The 17164-nt window shown below is 37.3% G+C and overlaps 1 protein-coding gene across 5 annotated transcripts in view; it reads right to left on the reverse strand.

Annotated features, from left to right (window-relative positions):
• Positions 1-17164, reverse strand: part of Cald1 (caldesmon 1) — a 197436-nt gene that overhangs the window by 124633 nt on the left and 55639 nt on the right. For all 5 annotated transcript variants that reach the window (XM_010616153.3, XM_010616152.3, XM_010616155.3 and 2 more), the window contains exon 2: positions 4677-4763. The gene's annotated coding sequence lies outside the window, so the exon portion shown is untranslated. The remainder of the gene's footprint in view (positions 1-4676; positions 4764-17164) is intronic.

Genomic DNA, 17164 nt, shown 5'->3' on the forward strand with positions numbered 1-17164 from the left:
GACAACCTGTGATGTGAGTTTTTTTTAAAGGGCTTTATGTGAACTATGATATTGTAATTTTTGTAAGCATCTTCAAAGGGGTAGCAAATTTGTTTATATACTAATCCTGATCAGAAAAATATTCATTAGATTTTAACTGAATGGATCAGTTCCTTCTAATCAATTGTACAGTAAGGACAAAATACTAACTTAATATGTATTGACTTTAAATTGCTATGTATTTTTAAATTGCCAAGAAAAATAAACCATTTTGTATACTTGAAGCTTAAAAAAAAAGAATAACTTTTTCAGTGAAGAATGGTGACTCCTCACCTGTCCAAGCCAGATATGATGGTGCACGCCTCTAACACCAGCACTCTGGGAGGCTGAGGCAGGAGTATCACAAGCTCGAGTGCAGCATGGGCAACTCAATGACTTAGCAAGACTTTGTCTCCAAATTAAACATGCAACAAAACAAAATAATCACACACAGAAAAAACCCAAAGTGGATGCAGCTCAGTGAGAATACGTGGGTTCAATCCTCAGTACCACACACACACACACACACACACACACACACACACACAAAGACCTCATCAAATGCTACTCTGCTGCTCTAACAAATCTGGGCACACTTGCAGACTTGAATTAAAAGAGAGACTGAGTACTTTGTTAAAGATGTCCAGGGAGGCTCAGTGCATAAAACTCAAAGAAAATGGAGAGAGAGAGAGAGAGAGAGAGAGAGAGAGAGAGAGAGTCAAAGAAAAGGGAGAGAGAGAGAGAGAGAGAGAGAGAGAGAGAGAGGGAGAGGGAGAGGGAGAGGGAGAGAGAGGTGGGGAGATTTCTAAACTTCTTTTTCCATTTCATATGAAGCTTCAGACAATTCCAAAAATATTGGCCCACAGTGACTATAAAATCTCCCATTAATGCTCTTCTAAAGTAAGGGAAAAGCCTGCGAGGTGCTTACAACTCAAAACACTTCTTTTACATGCTCATAGGAAAATGATCTTTCTCTCCAAGCCCTGTAGCTGACGGAAATTAATGAAACACATCAGGAGGCACCTCCACTGGCCACCGGCCATTGCTCATTGGAATGCCCCAGTGAGGCTTCATGGTGGCAGAGCTGCTTCCTCTGGCTTTCACAATTTTTTGTTTTACATAAATAGCAACTGGGGTAAAATCCCTGATTCAGGTGGAGTAGCTTCAAGATAATGGACATCTCTTTCCTGATTCTTCTAAAAACATGAAGAGGAAACTACAGAAGTGGGTACCTGAAGAAAGCTGGTATTTCAAGGCTCATCTGAAAAGTGAGTGGGAATGGCAGAAAAGAAGGAAGAAACTTCCAGACCTCTGACGGCTTTTCTGCTAATATAGCACAGTCTTTAAAAAAAAAGCATAAGAGACCTAGAATAGCAAAAGCCATCCCAGGCAACAGACACATGGCAGCGGGTATAACAATTCCCAATTTGAAACTATACTACAAAGCCACTGTGATAAAAAGCAGCATGGTACTGGCAAAGAAACAGATCTGAGGATCAGTGGAACAGATTGGAAGACACAAAAACAACTCCAGATGCACTCAGCTACCTCATCTTTGACAAAGAAGCTGACAGACCCCACTGGAGGAAAGATAGCCTCTTTAATAAATGATGTGGAAAAACTGGATCTCAACCTGCCAAAGATTAAAACTAGACCCTTATCTCTCACCACGCACTAAATTAAAATCCAAGTGGATTAAAGATCTAAATATAAAAATAAAAACACTAAACTTGCTGGAAGATAAGTTAGGCAGAGCTCTGGAAGACATTGGCATAGGAAAAGACTTTATGAACAAATCTTCAGTAGCACGGGAACTAGCAGATAGAATCAACAACTGGGATCTCATCTTATTAAAAAGCTTCTGCACTACAAAAGAAACCATCAACAGAACTAAGAGACAACCTATAATGTGAGAAAAAACTTTTTACCAGTTGCTCCTCAGACAAAGGACTATTATCTAAAATATATAAAGAACACAAAACAACCAGCCCCCCCCCAAATATAAAGACCCAATTCTAAAATGGGCATCTGAAATGAACAGACACTTCTCAGACAAAGAAATAAAAGCAGCAAGTAAATATATGAAAAAATGCTCCACATCACTGGTCATTCGAGAGATGCAGATGAAAACAACACTGAGATTTCACCTCACCCGACAAAGAATGGCCGCTATTAACAAATCACACAATAACAAATGTTGGCGAGGTTGTGGGGAGAAAGGAACCCTTCTCCATTGTTGGTGGGAGTGCAGACTGGTGCAATCACTATGGAAATCAATATGGAGATACCTCAAAGAAGAGGTACCATTTGACCCAGCCATCCCTCCGTTGGGTATCTTTCCAAAAGAATTAAAAGAATCATACCACAGTGACACATGCACACCCATGTTTATATCAGCACAGTTTGTAATAGCTAAAACTTGGAAACAGCCCATCTGCCCATCAGTTGGAAACTGGATAAAGAAGATGTGGTTTTTCTATAAAATGGAATACTACTTAGCCATAAAGAATGAGAAAGTAGATTCATTCATAGGGAAATGGGTACATTTTGAGGATATACTCCTAAGTGAAATAAATAAGTCACACATACGTTTCTCTAGTGTGAAAAACTAAAAGAGTATTCAAGATCCTAATGGGTCAATTAGCAAATAGGAAGAAAAGGACCAAGGGTGTAGGGACAGTGAGAAGGATAGGGAAAGGGGAATAAGGGTAAAGGAAAAAAAAATATGAGAAAATGTAAAAATGGAATTAAAGTGTTTGAAGGCTGTGAGGGGAGGAGTGGGTGGAGGGAGGGTGGGGACAAGGGGAAAAAATGAGAACCAAGACCTGGCATGTAAAGGTACAAGATCCCAGTAATGAATGTAACTGTACTGTCTACCTAGAATGTACCAATAAACTCAATTTAAATTAAAAAAAGCATGCGTTTCTGCTAAAGAAGAACTAAAGGAACGAGAAAGAAAAAGAAGAGCGAAGAGAAGAAAGAACAAAGTTAAGGCATTTTAAAACCCCTGTTTCTTTCCTGCCACACAGTTTCCACTTCCTTCTATAAATCAGGATTGTGAATTTCTCACCCGATGTGCATATCCCGTTTTCTAGATATATATCTTTGCCTGTCCTACAGCCCTCAAACTTAGTAAGTCACAGCTTGCTTGTCCCACAGCTACTCATACTCAGTGAGTCATAATCTAAGCTCATCCTCCTTTTCTCTGGATCCCAAAATAGTCTTCTTCTCTGGGGCACGTTCCTACCCCTTTGAGAAATATGGGAACACTAATGCTATCAGAGAATCATTTCTTTCTTTTTACTTCTTTCTCCAGCCTCGACTTATTTCTGTTTGGGGTGGGGTTCAGCAAGTTAGGAAAAGGCACTTTTACTAATCATTAGGGGACAACTTCCAGCAAATAAACTGTAGGTTTAGAACTTGCATGTAATCATCTATCCTTCTACTCAGTCACTAATAATATTTGTTAAATGACTACTGTATACAAACCTACTCTAATGTGCAGGACATATAAAAGGCACATGCTCTAATTTCAAAAATGATGATGTCAAAGGGAAACGTAAGCACTACATAAAGGACTGCACTACACTGTAGAAAATCCAAACACTGTGGGAGTTTGGGAAAGGAGAATCATAAAGACAATGTACAATAAAATAAAAATCAAGGTATTTAAAAACAATGATGGTGTTACAGGCTGCGGTGTTCCTCTCAAATTCACACACTGAAGTCCTAACCCTTGGTACCTCAGATCGAAATCACATTTGAGGGAAGATCTTTAAACAGGTGATTAAGTTAAAAATGAGGTCTTTGGGGTGAGTCTAATCCAATATGGCCAGAGTCTTTTACAAGAAGAGGAAATTCAGACACAGAGGGAGACACCTGGCAGGAAGACAAAGATGCACAGAAGGATGACTCCGTGGAGACACAGAGAGAAGGCAGCCATTTTGCAAGATACCTAGGAAGAAACAAAGTCTGCCCAGACTCTAGAACTAAGATAAAATAATCTGTTTTTAAACTCAGTCTGTAGAATTTTTCTGTGGCAGCCTAAGTACACTAATGTAAAGAACAATTTATACAATCCTGGAACAATAATTGCCTGAGAATGGTGCTAAATTGAAAATCTTTTTTCCCTATAGCAGCCAATTTAAGCAAATTTGTGAACAAGTGAAGCTTCCTGTGGTTTTTCTCCACCCTCTATCTTCAGAACCCCCTTTCTGTTTCCCAGTTGATCTTTCTGTTAGTGTATGGTCTCCCCCTAGGTGAGCGGGACTAGCTGAAAGAAAGGGGTGCTTATTGCTCCTGAACGCACTAACATTTGCACAAATATAAGCTTATTTTCCCTGGAGAGTATGGTAATCATCTCTTTATTTCTCAAAGTCATCAGCAGTATTTAGAAGAAGTATTGATGAGGGATTATTTCAAGGTATTTCATATGTGGGGAAATACAATACAAATAAAGCAGAAAGTCAGATTATCAAACAGGAAAACAATTTCTCCAAAATTTGATCGATTCTAACTGATGAACTGGTAAATAAACTAAGAAAGTCATGGCAGTGAGGCTGGTTTCTCATCATAGACTTTTAGGTGCAAACATTTAGAAAACCAAGCAGAGGAATTGCTAAGAGCAGAGCCCAGAGAAAAACATAAATTCTACTCACAGTTAAGTAGTCAGATGCTCACTTCTGATCCTTCTGAGGACCACCAAATCCTGCAGATTGGATGATCTGGAAATCTTTTATCAATACCTGTGACAAAGGAAAGATAACAACCTAAGTAAGTAGAATGAATTTTGGTGAACGTGACCAACATATTTTAAAATATCATTTCTCTCCCAGGTACCACAGTTAATTGGGACATTAATTGGAAAATAGGCATGAGATAGAAATAGCTAGTGCATATTTGCAATTAAAGAAAATAAATACAGCTATTATTATAGAGTCAACACTTAAACTATTCAAATAATTAGAGAGGAAGTTTCATAGTTATGCAAATACTTGGACAAGGCTAATATTTATTTGTCTAGCTTCTCCTTTCCTGCTCCTAGTTCCTCCAATATTTTTATTTTAACATTTGGGAACTAATAAAAGGAAAATAGAGGAAGCTAATGGTGTAAATGGGGGGAAAACAAACAACTTTGTGTTCTGTTGCATTTGTGTATATCCATGACTACCTTGTTGGTGAGAGAGAAGAAAGGAGTTAAAAGAGAAAACATAAAGTTAATGGTAAAGTGACTAAAAGTAGAATTTGTCTTCTGACAACTCTTTTCTTTTAATTTCAGACTTATGGCTTAAGGGCCAGGAAGTTGATGAAACTTGTACTCCCTGTTTTAAGATCTTAAGTTACTTTGCAACTTCACATAGATGCCAGTGAACCATTCCTCACTTTATCTGTTCAAGCCATGGCTGTTCATAAATTGCCCAATGCATAGCTTCTGGCTGACCTAGCACAGGAGCAGTTGCCAAAGTTCCCTGCAGGCCAAGCTAAGTCTAGACCAGACATGGTAAGGAAGGAAACCCAAGGTGAAGGAAGGCAAAAAGAGGGAGGGAGCTAGACACATTAAGCTTATGAGCCTGTCTTCCTTCCCCAGTCCCATTCCAGCCAGTGGCAAATAGCCAGCTGCTGTTTATTGCTCTTTTGACTTAACCATCTACTCAGACATGGGAAGAAATAGGTTTTATATGAAAATATTCAGTATGAGAGAATCAATGCGGAACAAAAGCAAAGGAAGAATTCTGTCCTTCTGATCAGATTGTTGGCTCTCCAAGAGTAGTGATTTTCTTGGAGCCCTCAGGAAATCTCCAGGTAAAGCCACTCAGTAGCATCAACAACAGTAATTAGCATTTTATCTGGGTTACAGTGGACAAATATTGCCAATACTAACTTTCAAAAACTGGTTACAATGATTCTTTAAGATGTAAACATAGATGTTCTCAGAAGGCACCGTTTTCCAAACAGATGCCTAGGGATTAGAAGGGGAAGAGTCTCAAATGATAACTTACTGAAGCAGTCAGTCATTGCAAAGGTTAAATTAGGGATCCGTTATAAAAATAGATGACTTTATGTTAACAACAACAATAAATTAAAGAATTTAATTAATTTAAAAATTTACCTTTTGAGGTTAAACTAGGACCTCTTGATTTCAACATTACTATGCCTGTGAGATAATTCCTGTTTCATAATATGCTGTGCATGCATCATGGAAGTAACAAAGCCAGAACCATGTGTTTTGTGACCGTGATGTTTGTTCAAGTTATTCAGAACCTAGGGGATTCAGGGTTCAGATATCATTAACAGGGAACACTGTTCCAAAAGATGTTCTGAACATAGGGGTCCTATGAAAAAATGGTCCTGAAATGTGACATGGTGGTGGTTGATGGCCTGTCCTGCCCATGGAGAAGAGTGCCAGTGATGCACATGGCCATCTTGGACACAGTGCCCAGGAGAGCGGAAGTTCCCCACTCCCTGTTCACTTGGTCATGAGCTTCTTTCAGTTTTCTGTGTTGGACAATAAGGCAGAATATTTCCTAATAATTGAAAAATGAAAAGCTACAGGACATAATCTTTGGAATGGGAAAGGAATGGTAAGTAGCTATTTCAGTCATAGTTGGCAGGGAGTCAAGTCATATGATTTGTGGGGATGAATATTAAAATGAAATATTTAAAATAGGTCCATGGATTTTAGTCAAAATGAGCCAGGGACAATAAAACATTAATAACTGTCTCTGTTTTACATTTATAGTTGCATATGGGGGCTCAGACTATGTTAGAAGGGTGAAAATATGTGATCTTAGGAAATTTGGGTCATTTAAATAACTACTAATGAGTGCATTGACCTTGAACAAGTCATTTAACCATTTCTGTTTTCTCAGTTCCTTCAGCTATGATATGAAGCATTTGGAATAGATTCTTAAGATCCCTTCAACTTAGATGGTTTATGTATAATGCTGTGATCTTTTAAGCAAAAATGTTTTCTGTGTGTCTCAGTATCTGCGAATGACCATATGGCTATGGGTAACTCATCATCCAAATTTCCCCTTTACAGCATCTAACAGGTATTCAAGGACAATATTGCTTTTCAGGGCTATCTCCTTATATCCCTTCTCCATCATTTCTAAGAAGTGAATGTATTTTATAGCTCTGAGAGAGATGATGATATAAAACATGATAGTATCTGTGATTACTGTGCGGCTACTATGTGCAAGGTACCTGATTTATTATCTCATTACACTTCCCCAGGAAACAATTGTTTTTAAAATAATCCTCCTCATTTAGAAGGAAACAGGCTCAGATTCATTGCATCACAGTTGGTCAGTGATAGAGTTGGAATTAAAACCCAGTTTTGGCCTACTCCATAGCTACCAACACAGATTCTTTTGAGAGCTACTACAAAAATATGATTGAGGGTTTCAATGAGATTAATGAAGGTAGGTAGACTGACTTAAGTATCTGCCTTTAATGTAATAGAGTGTGGCAGTCCAATACTGTCATTTGGAACATCAATAAGATCTGGATAAAATTCTAAAAGAACCTAAAATGTATTTGAAAGTGTCAGAATGCTGCTACAACAACCCACATTCTGAAGGGAAGAAACACATTGGAGCAATGACCTCTCATTCAATAATTTTCTCTCACAGCATTTGCTGTCTACATGATACAAAAGACAATATGGGAGAACAGAAGGTAAAACAAAATGTTTCTGAGAAACAGCAACATTTCTCCCACAGCTGAGCAGGACAACCTTAGAGTTCCAGAAGAAAGGACCACTTTAGGGTTGATGAAGCTATTGTGTATCTTATTTGTGGATTGACAACAATGCAGAACTGTACACTAAAAAAGTAAAACTTACTGTGTATGAATTATACCTTGCTAAAACATGGAAACAAAAAAGAAGAGGAAGAGGAGAAAGAAGGAATTGTCTAGGGGTATAATTTCAGTTAGGACCTGTGGAATGTTCATCCACAAAAAGGGTGTAAATTAGAGGTTGATGGAGTCATATAAAGCATCCGATGAGTTACAGATCACCTCATTCTATTCAATTATAAGGCATTTTCCAACTCTATTAAATTATCAAAAGATAAAATATCCCCTATTTGGAGGAAAGTAATATCATCTAGCACCTCTCTTGGATATCCATATGGGAAAAAGGAAAACAAACTTCTGTTTAACACCATATCCCTGAAGTAATTTCAGATTGATTGTAGAACTAAATGTGAAACCTATACATTAAAACTTTCAGGGAAAAATGTGGAAGCTATTTCCACAATCTTGGGATAGGTAGAGATTTTGTGAATAGGGTGTAAAGAACAAAAATAGAAATAGTACTGCACTAAAATTAACAACCACAGTGACAACAAAAAGCTCAGCCATATAGTGATAAGAATAGCAGTAATGCACAAATATGACAAAGAAAATGTATAAAGAATATATAAAGAATTTCCACAAATCAGTAAGAAAAAGGTAGATGATCCAGTAGAAAAGCAGATGAAGATTTTAATTGGCGCTTCACAAAAGAAGATATGAAAATGGCCAACAAGCATATGAAGAGGTACTCAGTGTCATTAATCATTGCAAAAATTCAAATTGAAATTACAGTAAGCTAGAACTACACAACACTAGAATAGCTAAAATTTAGAAGACTAATATGTAATTTAAAGCATTAGTGAGCAACTGGAAGACTTATACCCTGTTGTGGGGATGTAAACTGGAAGATGACTTGCGAAAAAGATTTGGCAGTAGGGGTTGGAGCTGATTATTTGTATAGATTATGACCTAGAAATCTTAGCCCTAGTCATCTATTAGTACGCTATATCCCAGCATGCTGATACCCACAAACTAGAAATAATCTTAATATTTATCAACAGCAAAATAAATTGTGCTAAGCAAACAATGAAATACCATATATCAGTTAAAATGATCTAAGTATCGGTCAGGCTGTCAACCTCCGAAATAATGGCCGACACACCAAAGTACTATTATGTGATTCCATTAGTATAAAATTTATATATAGGCATAGCTAATGTTTGGTATAGAAAGCAGAGTAACGGTAATCCTGAGGCAGCGAAGATGTCGAGCAGGGGAGAATGTGACTCTATGGGGGAATGGAGACCCCCGGGGTGCTACTAATAGTCTTCTATTTCTTGATCAGGATGCTGAATACACAGTTATGCTTACCTTGTGAAAATTTATCAGGTTGTACAATTATGATTTGTGTATTTTTTTGTCTATACATCATTGAAGGGATTCTTTATATAACATGTGCCTAGAAAAAGATGACGTCTTAATCCGAAAAGATGACAACTAAAGGGAATTTATGAGCTCACAATATGTAAAATCATGAAGGTTCCATATCTCTGGTTATCTGTTGCACCAGTAGAAAAATAAAATAATAGAAAGACAAACAATGAGAGAAAACAATAAGGTAATACAAATCAATGTACTCTGCAGAAGGAAAACCAGAGTTGAGAAGGCTGGGATCAATTTGGCGAGTTATTTCTAAATTAAAAGTCAACACTGGATTATTTACCAGTGACTCTGTGAACTTTCCATATATATATTTTGGCTTACAACATCACAGAAGGGAAATATTGAATGTTTTTGCAAGTGGCCCATACCAAAACAATTCAAGTACAGGAACTACTTATCATATTAGGATGCTGTGAAACTTTAGTCTATGCAGCCCCTTGCTCAGAGTCTGCTGTTTCTCCTGCTCACATTCTAACATCCATGTTCTTGAACCTATTTTTGCTGGCTCAGATATGCATCAGACCTTGAACAAGATTTTCTCTTTACTTTCAACATTATATGTTTCCATTTAAGTTTCTGCCTGTGTATCTTCAGTAAAATTTGTCTTCGGTATGCTTGTATTTTGGTGTAAACTTTTATGCCTGCATGAGAATCCATTGATTTTCATGGAGTACATTTTTGCTACTATTGTGGAATTATACATATGGAAATGTCTACAGGTATTTGTATTAACTGTATAAAAGAGGCTCAGGGTGTGTTACTAGGATAATATACCAGGAATTTAGCCACCAAATAGGTTAAAATGGCATTATGGCTTATATCGAGATGTCCCCTCAAAACCTCACGTGCTCATAGGTGTAGGGCTTTTCAGAGGTGGCTGGATCTAGGATGTGTGAGTATGGGCTATGGGTGTGGATTAATCCATGGATGGATTAACATAGTTACTGAAGACAAAACACCTATCCTGGATATAAATGGAACCAACCAATAGGCTTATAGCCTGAACAGAATAAAGAAGGAAAGGTAGGCTTATTGTTGCTACTTCCAGCTTTCTGCGTACCCTGCCGTGGACTTTTTTCCCTCTGCCATGCCCACCCTGCTGTGCCATTCCTAGAGCCAGCTGACTTTGACTGAAAATTCTATAAACTGTGATCTAAAGTAAATCTTTCCTCCTTTAACTTGCAGGTGTCAGGCATTTTAGTTCAGTGGTAAGGATGTAACTAAGACAAGCAAGAAACTATGGAAGTTGTTCTAATAAACAAATAAAAATTCAATTACTCAATAAAAGTGAGAATTCTTGTGGCATTCTACAACAAACAGGTTTATTAGATTACAGTCAAAGCTTTGAATGCTATCAATGCTATTGGGCTAAAGTCTTTCCCTTTAAAGCAGCTTGGAACTGTAGAAGAGAGGCTGTGGAATTCTATGAACCTCTACACTTATGAGAGGCATGCCCTTAGAGAAATTCTTTTCTGAATGTGTTACTTCAGTTGTAAAATGAAGACAATAATAGCTACCTTGAAGGGTATTTTTCTCCTTTGGGCCTCATAGCATTTTGTCAATGCCTTGATGCTGTTATCACCAGAGTAATGTCATTGTATAAGTACAGTCTTCTTGATGAGAAGAATCTGGTCTTCTAAGTACTTATTTCCCAAGCATTTCGCATATTTCCTGGTGTATAACATACGCTTCATGAAAGTTTGTTGGATGAATGAGCGAACAAGAGAACAAGGTAACATATAAAGTGTCGATGTAGTACTGAATGAAGCACTACTATAAGCTCCATGAATACTAGTCCCTTCTCTTCCACCTTTTTGTTACTCTGTATTTGGAAAGTAAATGGCTCAGCCCTTAGCTTATTTCTCTATCATCAGGTGGCCAGATCTGGCAGTGCTACACAGAATTTCTGAATTCTTAAAGTATCAGGGAGTACAAAGGATGTAGCCTACATATATGTTCTCAGAGACTCCAATTTGGTAAATGTAGAAGAAAAATTTTCTTTGTTGGAATAGAATAAATTCATAATGGTACAAAGAAAGGACTTTGATGTCTTAAAACAGGGATTGTTTGCTACAGCTTTCCCAATGTTCTCTTGGATGGTCATTTAATTTAGAATAATCCATGCTGCAAATCCATTTGTATCAGTGAAGAGAGTTTTTAACAGAAGAATGATTGGGGATTTTTGCAGGCTCTATAGTTTTTGAACAGATGAGCAGTAAGAATGTATCCACAGCAGGGCAAAGTTCACATGTTTATTTTTAAATTTTATGAAAAATTCTTTACTTGTCTGAATCAAATAAGAAAGTCATTTATGGCACTGTGAAATTTTGAATTTCTCATGGGAAAGTAGCTGATGTCAGTGTTTGATAAGCTTCCTGTGGCTACAAACACAAGATATTGACTCGAGAAAAATGTAATCTCTCTTTTTACAGAGCCATGATTTACCTTCAGTTGGAATTTTGTATAGCTACCACACATCAAAAAAGATAGATGAACAATAAAAAGAAAATCCAGAAATCTCTTGCCATTGTCATTGCCATTGCCACCACCATCATCATTCCAACAAGTACCGATGTTTCTTGTGTTTTTTTTGTAAGGAATGAAGTTAACGGTCTTGGCTCTAATAAATGACGAGAAATGAGCTTGGAGTGGCGGCACATGCCTGTAATCCCAGCATTCTGGAATGTTAAATCAGATGGATTGCAAGTTCCAGTCCAGCCTTGGGAATTTAGTGACTTAGTGAGACTCAATCTCAAAACAAAACACTACAAAAGGCTGTAGTTAACTGTGAAGCTTCTGGGTTCTACTACTAGCACCACAACAAAAAAAAATTACTTTTTAGGTATATTAAATTCTCCAATGGACACAATCTTCCTGATTCTCTTCTCTGTGTGTGCCTGTACTTGTCCTCCTAAATTAATAGAACTGATTGAGATGGAAAGAACTACAAAGATTAGATATCTTGTGATTGAAAAGTGAAAGCTAAGAAAATACAGACGATATCTAAGAAAGGACACACACCATATATGTCACTTACACTTGATTCATAGAATTTAGCACCTGGGCATATAAGTGAAATAGAATAACTACCAAGCTAAATTGAACTCCATTAATTCTGCTGGACTCACAATTTGTTCTCAATGATCAAGTTCATTCTTAGAAAATTCAGATATTCACAGAGAAGCAGCACCCTAATCAACATTGCTGCTAAGGTTACATGTCATCAAAACAACTGGACAGTTCATCCAGTTCACTCAGTTCTGTGAAAAGTTTAGGCACACTTTATTGATGCAGCAAACTGGTTTTCACATTCCTATTACATACTATGTTCCTGTATGAAATATTCTTAATCTTTGCCTAGTACTACTTTTGACTACTGATTGAAATTTACCTGAGGATAGGAATGCATGTTATATTTCTTTTATGTCCAGTTGCTGAAAGTAAACAAAAACTAAAGCAAAATGACACCCAAAGTGAAATGATCTTGTTCCTCTTTTCCATCTTCCAACAAGCTAACACTTCTCTTTTGTTATGGTTTGGATCTGGACTGTCCCCACCAAGCCTTCATGTATTCAGAGGCTTGGCTTTTGGAAGGGGATTGGATCATGGGGGTGCTATACTCACCAGTGGATTAATCCACTGATAAATTGTGAGCTGGTTGTACTATTGGGAGATGGGGCCTTGTCTGAAGAGGAGGTCACTGAGGTGAGACCTGAAGGTAGATCCTCTTTTCCGATTCCTTCATTCTGTTGCTGCCTCCTGGCTTCATGGAATGAACAGCTCTCCTCCACTAGACCCTTCCACCATGCCATTCCTGCTTGAGAGTCATCCAAACATGGACTGAATCCTCTAAAAATTATGAGCCAAAATAAACCTCTCCTCCTTTAAATTGTGGATGAAATGTCCCATTGTGTCCAGTGATGGAAAAGTGACTAAGACACCATTTTTTTCTCCACCACAGAGCTGTGTGCCAAGACTTAAAACTGGACTCTAGGCTCCAGCTGTTCCAAGCACAAAATGCTGACATAGAGGAGTCTGGCCTGTTGTAAGACTACTGAGCTCAGGTCTGAAGCTGAAGCCACTTTGTTCTACCCATGTAACAAAAGGTGAAACCATCAGTGTAGCTGGGAAAAGTTCCCAGGAGATGTCATTCCTCTCTTTTTATAAGTCAGCCCATGCTTTATGTATTTGCACTTGCCACTGAAAAAGTAACCAGTGAAGAGCAACCAATTCCATGGTGTTTGCACTAGAAAACTGGTAAAACATCGCATTCACTCTGTCAACTCAGCATCACCCACATGTCCATCTGTTATTGTCTAGGATGCCATAGACACCAGAAAACACAGCAAAATGACAATGCACAGGGGACCATTTTGAGCACAGGGCCCTGGGAAGGGCCAGTGGAATTCTTGGAATCAATCTCCCTTTGACTTTTTCCCATAGACTTCATCTTGCATTGAAATGTTTGGAATGCTTGGTAGGGATGAAATGGGTTGGTCCCTGCACAGATATACTTCTACCATCAGTGAGATCAGCTGTTTGCGGACTGATTTCCAAGTTACTAGTGGCATCACAAATGGCTTAGGAATAGAGACATACAAAACTTTTTTCAGTAAACAGAACTTTCACATCCCTTTTCTCAAATGACTTTTATAGCGACTCCAGAGGTCAGTAAGACACTTATTATTGGCAACATTTTATAGATGGGTCCTAGCTAGGCACAAAGAGGCTAAAATGTTTTACCCAAGGCTCAGTGGTGGGAAAAGCTGGGCCTCAAATCTATTATGGTTCTATTTGATTATTTAATCAAGCAAGTTCCTTTAGCAGAAGTTGAGTTTTTTAAAATTTTAGAACAAATCAGTCACTACATTTGATCTTAAACATTTGATTGATCCACTGCTTGATTCCTAACTGCTCTCATGGGCCAAGTTCTTTCACATAACTATCATATGAATTGATTCTTTGGGCCTCTTTCAGTTTTGCCCGATTTTGTAGTAGTCATGTAGCAGGAAAGGGTAACAAGTGATAAGTATCATCCAATTGTGCTAATAATCTCCAAGTGTTTGAGTATAAAAACAGGCCTTCTGTGATGGTATGGTGGACCACCACGTACAGTCCCAGTCTCAAATGTTGTCACTTGTGAAATGTGTCATCAGAAATGTGCAGTTTCATGCAATTTTCTTGTTAAAATATTAGGAAGGATTCCGAGTTATTTCTACAAACTTGACTCTCAAGTGATTACATTCTAAGGATCTTTCCCTGAACAGAAGAAAAAGTCCTGTCTACATGTGTTCCATTCAGTAGGTCTTTTCTGTGAATATCATTCCTTGTATGAAGAAGAAAAAAATCTGCTATTCCTACCCCCTGAGGAAAAAGTTAGGTCTGATGTGAAAATACAGTAATCCCTTGGTTCATGCACACTTCTGTTTGCAAATATTACTGAAGTGTTCAGCAAAATTTTTTTTCTGTCGCTTCTGCTCATCAGGAGACGAACACGACCAAGGCCATCTTCTCTTGCGTAAACACCACCATGGACATATTCTCTGAATAAACATGAATGTGGCTACCTTTCCAGAATCACGGAACAAATTGAGTTTGTGAACCGAGGCATCACTGTATATTTCCAGTTATTAAGTAGAGCTTGCTAAAGCAGAGAAGAAGAAAGTCAAGATTCCTGTCTTGACAGAGCTGACCCTCTCTTGGGAAAATAAAGACTAACCTATTTATGTCATATTCCTTTCTGTATCTCCAGTGCCTAGCATGGCTTGGAGATCATATTATTTTCTCAATAAATATGTGGTAAGTAAATAAATAATGTCTCCAAATGTTGAGTCTTTCCAGTTCTAAATTTTGATGAAAACATCATTATTGAATGTACTTCCCAGATTGAAGTTGGTACAGGGCAGAAAGTTGCAATCTAACTGAAGCCTGGTACTAACCTTTCTACTTGCAGTTACATTAGTTGGTTGATGATAATATGGACAGTATCCAAACTTCAATCTCTTATAACCACAAACATAAAGCAACGAGGCCATCTTTTAAAAATGTGCATTTTTAATCAAAATGAAAGATAATGTGTAGATATGGTGGGTTAATGAATCCATTTCCATATTAGTGAAATACCTCAAATGGAACATCTCACAATAAGTTTATCTCCAAATTATAGCTTTTAAAAAAAATCTAACACTGCCCCTATTGATTATGCCAATAAAATCAACAAAATCTCCATTAGGGTCAACATTTATAACTGAGTTGACTAAAATAAAAAGATTAATTAGAGTCTGCTGTGGTGGCACATGCCTGTAATCCCAGCACTCTGGGAGGCTGAGGCAAGGGGATGGCAAGCTCAAGCCCAGACTCAGCAATTTAGCAACTTAGCTAGACGTGTTTCAAAACAAAAAAATAAAAATAAAAGAAGGGCTAGAGATGCAGCTCAGTGAAAAGTTCTAGGTTCAATCCCCAGTACAGAAAAAAATTCATTAAAAAATTTTAGCAGCTGACTCCAATTAACTGTTAAAACAGCTTGCTATCTGTTGAAATGACAATTCTGGTGGTATGCAGGCATAATTTTGAGCTACATAGAATATGTATATTCAGAAAGCATATCTTAGAGCTCCATAAGGAGAAGTCCTGAAATACTTCCAGGGACAAGACAGTGATTCTCAGGTAATTATGATAGATTACTGCTAAAGAATGAAAATCAAATTACTATGAATAACTTAAGGCAAATAAGCTTACTTACAAATTGCACCGCAGAACTTTATTATTTTTATTATTGTTTTTTGCAGAACTTTAAATAGAACTACAAATATGTCATGTGAAATGTGCTAGAAGAGGGCCAGGGATTTAGCTCAGTGGTTCCGCTGCCTGCCTCTCAAGCATGGTAAGAAGGGGAATAAAGAGCAATGTTCAGTATAGCTGAAATTTAAATGGTACCGAGGTGGCACAGATACTTAGGCTGTTTTGCCACTGTTTTTCTCTTCTACTGTTTGTGTTTGCTGTTTCATTTTCTACTGTTTCTCAAAAGAAAACAAAGACTCAGAGATGAAGATCAAAATTTAAAAATTTTCCTTATTATGCTTTTACTTGCTTGATTCTAAAGGAAGGGAATCCAGGCAAGTGTGAACTTGACCATGAATTCTATGAATGAGTTAGCACATTCACATATATTTTATATCCACATAATAACTTACCCTGTGCTTGATAATTATTTATTAATGTAACAAAACACTGAGTTTTGAAGACTACTCTTAATTCTATTTCATTCCAGTTAATGTAAAAGGGGCCAATCATAAAATCTGTGAAGTTGTACCTATCTGTGAATGCTGTGCAAATGTATATATTTTATTTTAGAGAATATACAAATGTACATTTCAATATAAGAAAGTTAGAACATACAGCAATACATGTATAAAACAATTCTATTTTAATAGCAAATTTGATATACATTCAATTTTTTCACTTGAGATTATACTTTTTTATGCCATTCTTTTAGCATGATTAATACCTTTGCTGTACATATAATCATGCACCTATTGCTCAACACTGAGAGTATTTTAAGCTTAGTCTTACAGACATTTTTGTATATAAATCTTCATTCCTGAATCTATATAACTTTTTTAGTTGCTACGTGTTGTAGAGGGCATAGTGTTCTATCACTGGTTTTTAAAGGACTCAAATGATTGCCCTTTCTCCTGTGACTTTTTTTTTTACTTCCAAAATAACTACTGGAGAAGTAAAAATATTAACTGAAATACTACCAAAATATATGTAATTGATTTACAGAATAACAAGAAGACAAAATGGCAAAGACCTGTGGTATTCACTGCCAAGATTATAGAAGCACCAAAGGTGTGTGTGTGAGTGTGTGTGTGTGTGTGTGTGTGTGTGATTGTGCTTGCCT

This window comes from Fukomys damarensis, unplaced genomic scaffold (assembly GCF_012274545.1).
Source record: "Fukomys damarensis isolate Sample0158 unplaced genomic scaffold, DMR_v1.0_HiC HiC_scaffold_16, whole genome shotgun sequence".
Classification (NCBI taxonomy): Eukaryota; Metazoa; Chordata; class Mammalia; order Rodentia; family Bathyergidae; genus Fukomys; species Fukomys damarensis.